General features: G+C 35.8%; 1 protein-coding gene across 2 annotated transcripts in view; it reads right to left on the reverse strand.

The window, feature by feature from the left end:
• The window catches only part of LOC123555914 (basic immunoglobulin-like variable motif-containing protein), a 29,602-nt gene extending 24,144 nt beyond the window's left edge, over positions 1-5,458 (reverse strand). Inside the window, exon 1 of one of the 2 annotated variants that reach the window (XM_053548191.1) lies at positions 5,368-5,458. The gene's annotated coding sequence lies outside the window, so the exon portion shown is untranslated. Of the gene's footprint in view, positions 1-4,978; positions 5,103-5,367 lie in introns of those variants that run through there. The other variant, XM_053548192.1, reaches the window with a different exon arrangement.
• Positions 5,459-6,485: the final 1,027 nt, after the last annotated feature.

The following is a 6,485-nucleotide window of genomic DNA, read 5'->3' on the forward strand; positions in this document are numbered from 1 at the left end:
CTGGCAAGTTATAGTGTCTGAAAGTATTCATTTTGAGAAAAGCTTTGAAGAACCGTTTAGTTGTGGTCCACATCAGGGATTTTAAAGATGTGGAAGAAAGAATTATTCAGTGGTGAGGTGGCTTACTGCTAAATTTTATTAATTTTCATGAACAGTATAGCTATGATGTTTTTCTATATGGCTACTGTAAAAAGAAGGAATGGAAAGCTAACTGGGAACAAGAGTGCCAGAATGTCACAATATATGCCAGTCACAGCAAATTTCTTTTTTCTAGCAGCTGTATTTGCTAAATTAATGGAATTTTAGTTTTGTAGTTGTTTAGTAATCATTGTAAGTCTTTTTGTTTTTCTAAGTCCACAAAAAACTCCTTACCAGGTAGAGTTATCTTAAAATACACCTAAAATTGGAAAGTAACATCCATGTTGTACCACAGAAAAGTGGTCTTGTTTTTTCCCTATGGTCAATTATAAAAATGTTACAACATAAGATATTTATAGTAACAACTAAGGGAAGTTAATCTTTATAAAAAAAAAATAAAAAAAAAAAAATTGTAAGTCCACACAAAAGTCTTTACTAAGTAAAGATTGGTCCAAATACACCTCAAAATTGGATGTAGCATGCATGTTGTACTACAGAAAAGTGGTCTCGATTTTTCCCTACGACTAGTAATGAAAAAGTTACAATAAAAGCTATTTAAAGTAACAACAAAGGGAAGTAATTCTAAAGAAGGGAACTGCGCATGACACTTCGTCTCATGCTGATGTATAATTGTGCCAAGTTACATCAAAATCCCTCCATGCATGAAAAAGAAATGCTTCAGACAAAGTCATTCTTGTATCTGACCTTTGGCCTCTAAGTGTGACCTTGACCTTAGACCTAGCGATCTGGATCTTGCGCATGACACTGTCTCATGGTGGTGAACATTTGTGCCAAGTTATATCAAAATCCTTCTATGCATGAAGAAGAAGTGCTCCAGACAAGGTTTTCATTCTTGTATCCTTTGACCTCTAAGTGTGACCTTGACCTTAGAACCAGGGACCTGGTTCTTGCGCATGACACTTCACCTCGTGGTGGTGAACATTTGTGCCAAGATATATCAAAATCCCTCCATGCATGAAAAAGATATGCTCTGGATAAATTTTTTTAAGAAAATATGATAAAGGGGAATAACTCTAAAAAATAGGCAAGGTAGAGTTACTGTTCTTGCACACTGCACTTTCTCGCAATGTGTTCTATCAGTGTATGAAGTTTGAAGAAAATCCCTCCAGTACTTTTGGAGTTATGCTCTGGACAAATTTTTTTAAGAAAATATGATAAAGGGGAATAACTCAAAAAATGGGCAAGGTAGAGTTATTGTTCTTGCACACTGCACTTCCTCCCAATGTGTTCTATCAGTGTATGAAGTTTGAAGAAAATCCCTCCAATACTTTTGGAGTTATGCTCCGGACAAAATTTTTTAAGAAAATATGATAAAGGGGAATAACTCAAAAAATAGGCAAGATAGAGTTATTGTTCTTGCACACTGCACTTCCCCCCAATGTGTTCTATCAATGTATAAAGTTTGAAGAAAATCCCTCCAATACTTTTGGAGTTATGCTCCGGACAATTTTTTTTAAGAAAATATGATAAAGGGGAATAACTCAAAAAAAAGGCAAGGTAGAGTTATTGTTCTTGCACATGCACTTCCTCCCAATGTGTTCTATCAGTGTATGAAGTTTGAAGAAAATCCCTCCAGTACTTTTGGAGTTATGCTCCGGACAAAGATCATTGCAGACAGACGGACGCACGCACGCACGCACGCACGGAGAGCATTTCTAATATCCCCTTCGCCTTTGGCGGGGGGATAAAAAAAATGGCACTAGCAAAAATTTGCTAGTGGGAAAAAAAGTCAAATTCGATCCCTGTTGATATAAGGAAAGTAAAAATTTGTGATCATGACCTTTGACCATCAAGTGTGGCCTTGCTATTGGATTTAAAAGACCTTGGATGTGCACACTGCATGTCACCTTGATAGGGCAAACAACTGTTGCTAATTTTTTAAAATTCCTTCCAATGGTTACGAAGTTAAGTAGACTATTTGATCTTTGATAACTGTGACCTTAACCTTGAATATAATGCATTGTGTTGTGCACTTTTCTTATATCTGGATGAGGTCTCAACAACTGAAGCGTATTTATGAAATTCATTCTTGTGGAATGGTCACAAATTTAATGAATTCTGACATCTGAGTGTGACCTTGAACATGGACTAAATGTGTTCATGAAGATGAGGCAGACAATCAATGCCAGTTTAATGAAAATCTATCCAGTGGTTTGGACAATAATTATATGGAAAGGACAAAAAGTTATGCTATATGACCTTTGACCCTTTGACCTTCAAGTGCAATGTTGATCACGGACCTAGTGACTCTTGGTTATGTGCTCTACAAGTTGTCTTGATCAGTTTAACAACTTACGCTTGTTTATTAAAAGCTTCCCAGTGTTTTAAAAGATATTGAGCAGACACAAAGTAAAGCTATCTGACCTTTGACCTAAAAGTGATACCTTGACATTTGACCTAATGGATTGTGCATGCTCTGCAGATCATTTTGGGTAGATAAACAAATGTATGAAAATCTTCCAAGTCATCTAAGCTAAGCTATCTGCCCCCTGACCTTAAAATGTGACCTTAACCTTGGATAAAGTGGCCTTGGTTGTGCACTCTGCATGTCATAAAGCCAACTTTAATAATCAATGCTAGTTTTATGAATATCTTCCCTGTGGTTAAGAAGATACCAAGCCAATCTTTCTCTACTTTAACCTCCAAATGTGACCTTGACCCCGGACTTGGTGATTTAGGTTGTGCTCAGTACATATTCTTGGTCTTTGAAGAAAAACCAAGAATTACTTATTTCATAAGTAGAAAACTGGTCAAATTATGACAAAATGCACGTGAGAGCTATGATTCATGTTACTCCTCTAATAATGATGAGCACATTTGCAAAGTTTCAAAGTTGTTGCTCTAATATCTAAGTTTTCAATAAAAGTGGCCCTAAACAAAAATACCATGTTAAGTTCAAAAAGGGATATAATTTTGAAAAAATGCAAGAGAGAGTAATGGTTCTTTACCTACATACTCATCTAATGATGATAAAAACAAGAGTGAAAAGTTTCAATGCTGTAACTCTTACAATTTGTTAGCAAAAGTGGACTTAATAAAAATCTTAACCAACACTTGGCTCTAACACATGATGTGAATGCCATTTTGGCATAGAAAGTGCTATATATATATAGGCACTAGATAAAGTCCAATCCTGGACAAGCCCCCATCTTACACATTTCAAAGCGCAACAGAAATGAAAGAGGAGGAAACTGTATAATGAAAAATCCCAAATGCCTCTGGGGTGATTCGAATACGGGTCGCACGGTTGGAAGTCCAATGCTCTAACCACTGAGCCAAAGAGTCGACTCCCTGACGCAGTTGTCAGAGATGAGACTATATGCAAGTGACCATACCATACATGTGCAACCTTATAACTCAAATGAAATTAGTGCAATTGGCGTCCCTGGTCAAATCAGCATAAACAATTGAGCCCACCTAATGTTTACATTATCTGCATGTTCAGTTCTGTGAAATAAAATGCATGCAAAAATACAGTTCACTTCCATAATTACTTGACAGTGCAGGTTAAAGGTCACTTAAACAAATCTCTGTTTCATATAAAAAATGCAATTTGACTTTCAAAACTCTTAAATATTTAAGTGTATAGAACATAAATTCTTCATATACTCTGCTTTCCAAGAAAGTTCTATCAAAAATTGCCAAAACAAAGTAAATAGGAGGTTGCCTTGTTCCTAGTGAAATGCCAGTCAGCTGTTGTCTGCCACTCTAGAAAACAATTGATATTTGATCTTGTCTACCCTTAGCGAAATCTATATACATTTATATAAACCCATATCTACTTTGAGTTTTCATCTGCAAAACTAATCCCCTTGTTGGAATATAATCACAGAAGCCTGAAATTCTATCAAAAAGACTTCAGATGTCTATCTTTAAAAAAATACCCCCTACTGGCTGGGAACCAGTAGCTGGACAAATTTTCATATTTTCTCAAAAAATATTTGACATAAATGAAGCCCACACTGCACAAACTTCAGCTCCTTTGGCATCTGATATTATAAGAAGCATCACGTTGTGACATAAAATATGGGTTCCATAGGGCCTCAGATTGGATCACAAAAAGAAGTTATTTCCCCATAAGGTAAACCAGTAGCCGGACAAATATTTTTACGATGGTTTGCTGTTATTTTGTTATCGAAATAAGTAATTGAACTATTTTTACACATTTCTTCATCATTAATCTCTTCAACAATGCACATAAAGGATAACCTGACTTTCAAAAACAGCTTCGAAGGCAAAGAAAGGCTAACTCTCAAAAACTCGAATTTCGTCTAACACGAATTCTTGATAATTCATATAGATATATGATAAAATTAGTGCAAAAATTGACAGCCCTGCATTTTATGTAACTATTACCATGAAATTAAAACTTACACATTTTATCAGCAGAACATCAATAGGCAGTTTAATTATTTCTTCCCCATTTGATACCTTGACAAGTAAAACTACTGCGCATGCGCAATGCTATCTTCATGCCCCATTAAGACCAAAAGTTGTTTTGTTAACACAGGTGAGGTATCATCATAAAACCTAACATTATGCAGCCTTTTGAAACAGTGGTTTGTTGTAGACATGAAGAACATTAACATCCAAATGTTCAAAATAAACAACTGCGTTTAAAACGCCCAATTAAAGCGGTTATTAAATGTGTCCGGAAACTGGTCCTGTCCGGATACTGGTTCCAAACCAGTACATATATAGAATAAACACCAGGCATGAAACATCAAAATCCAGGTTGACCTGAAAATAAGAACGGACGCAGGGTCATCGCATTAATCTATAGCGAATGTGCTCAATAAGAACACCAAAATGAACCTACCTCACTTGACGGTCTTCGAATCTGATACACTTTACATGAGTAATCAAGCATTTTCTGCAGTTTTCAGAGATTTTCATTGATCGTCGAAACCATTCAGCTAAACTCCTGTGATGTATAATTTACATGATTTGGACTTGAAAACAGACTCATTTCATACAGAAAGTATTAAAAAGTGTTTGAAGAACCTGTTCTACACGAACCACTGAACCACATTTTTTACACCGAATTAATGACGTTATTCCCACATGCATATCGAGAACACACGAGGATTCGAGAATCTGGATGTCGCGAAAACATGTTAATAACTTGCATGGCGATTTCATATTGAAAACTCAATTGTTTAAAGGCCATTGTAGTTTATCATGCTTTACAGTAAATATAATAACTACCTCAAATCATTGGACACTATCAAATTACTCATGCAGCCATACTCTTCAGCTTTTATTTTTGTTGACAACAGACTTGTTTTGACAGCGTTTCCCGCGGAATTCATCAATAAATCCCGTCTGCATAAAACTACACGTGATACAACCGTACTTTCCGCTTTGCGAATAACATAGTCATAACACTCAGCTGCCTTTAAATGTGTTTTGAAATGCTTTTTAAAAGATAGTTTGCTATGGACATAGCACTGGGGCATGAAAATGTTCAATGCCAGAAAATTCTACGAATTGTACTTACTCGATCTGACTACTAAGGCGTAAAAAAGTGTTCGTTTCCAGTATCCCGACCTACCCTAAATTTTTGGCCCGACCCTTAATGTTTTTATGGCCTTGGAGAATTTTTTTTTTCAACTTTATAACTGCACTTTTTATGTTTTAAACATGTCAGTGATGTTAGAAATCAACTTACTGATGCCCTAAAGGCATAACCCCCTTATCTGTATCCTTTTTTCTTTGACACAAAAATGACTTCCGAAAAGTCTCACTTAATAAAAAAAAAATTCCGACCTACCTACCTACCTACCCTAATTTTTTTGACTGTGACTCGATGCAGAGTTGGAGCGCCGGTATATATAAATTACAGACTCGATCCGTTATATACCGGATTAACTAAATTTGAACGAAAAATACCTTAAATGTATATATTTTGTAACCATGGTGATACTTACCCTAACCTTTAGTCTGTATATTATGCATATTATACACTAAATGCGTGCGGACATGCAAAAACATGCATATTTTTGTCGTGCGCGACAATAGATCAGGTCTGCATGACGTCACATCCGGAGCAGTCGATTATGCAAATTACCTTGGAGGTGAAAGCAGGACCTCGCAATTCGTAGCGAATTAACTAGCGGTGTGGGTTGTAATGTTTTTATTTTCAAATAAAACAAATCAAGAGTCATCTTTTTTATTATATGCTTACCCAATGGTACAATCTATATATTTTTCAAAAAAAAAAGTAGGTATTTTTTGTGATAATTGATTTTGTGGCATTTTAAAACGGTCTGGAAAAAGTGACAGATTATGTATTGTCAGCTCTTTGGCGCTACGGATCAGTTATG

The sequence above is a fragment of the Mercenaria mercenaria genome, chromosome 7, assembly GCF_021730395.1.
Source record: "Mercenaria mercenaria strain notata chromosome 7, MADL_Memer_1, whole genome shotgun sequence".
Lineage (NCBI taxonomy): Eukaryota > Metazoa > Mollusca > Bivalvia > Venerida > Veneridae > Mercenaria > Mercenaria mercenaria.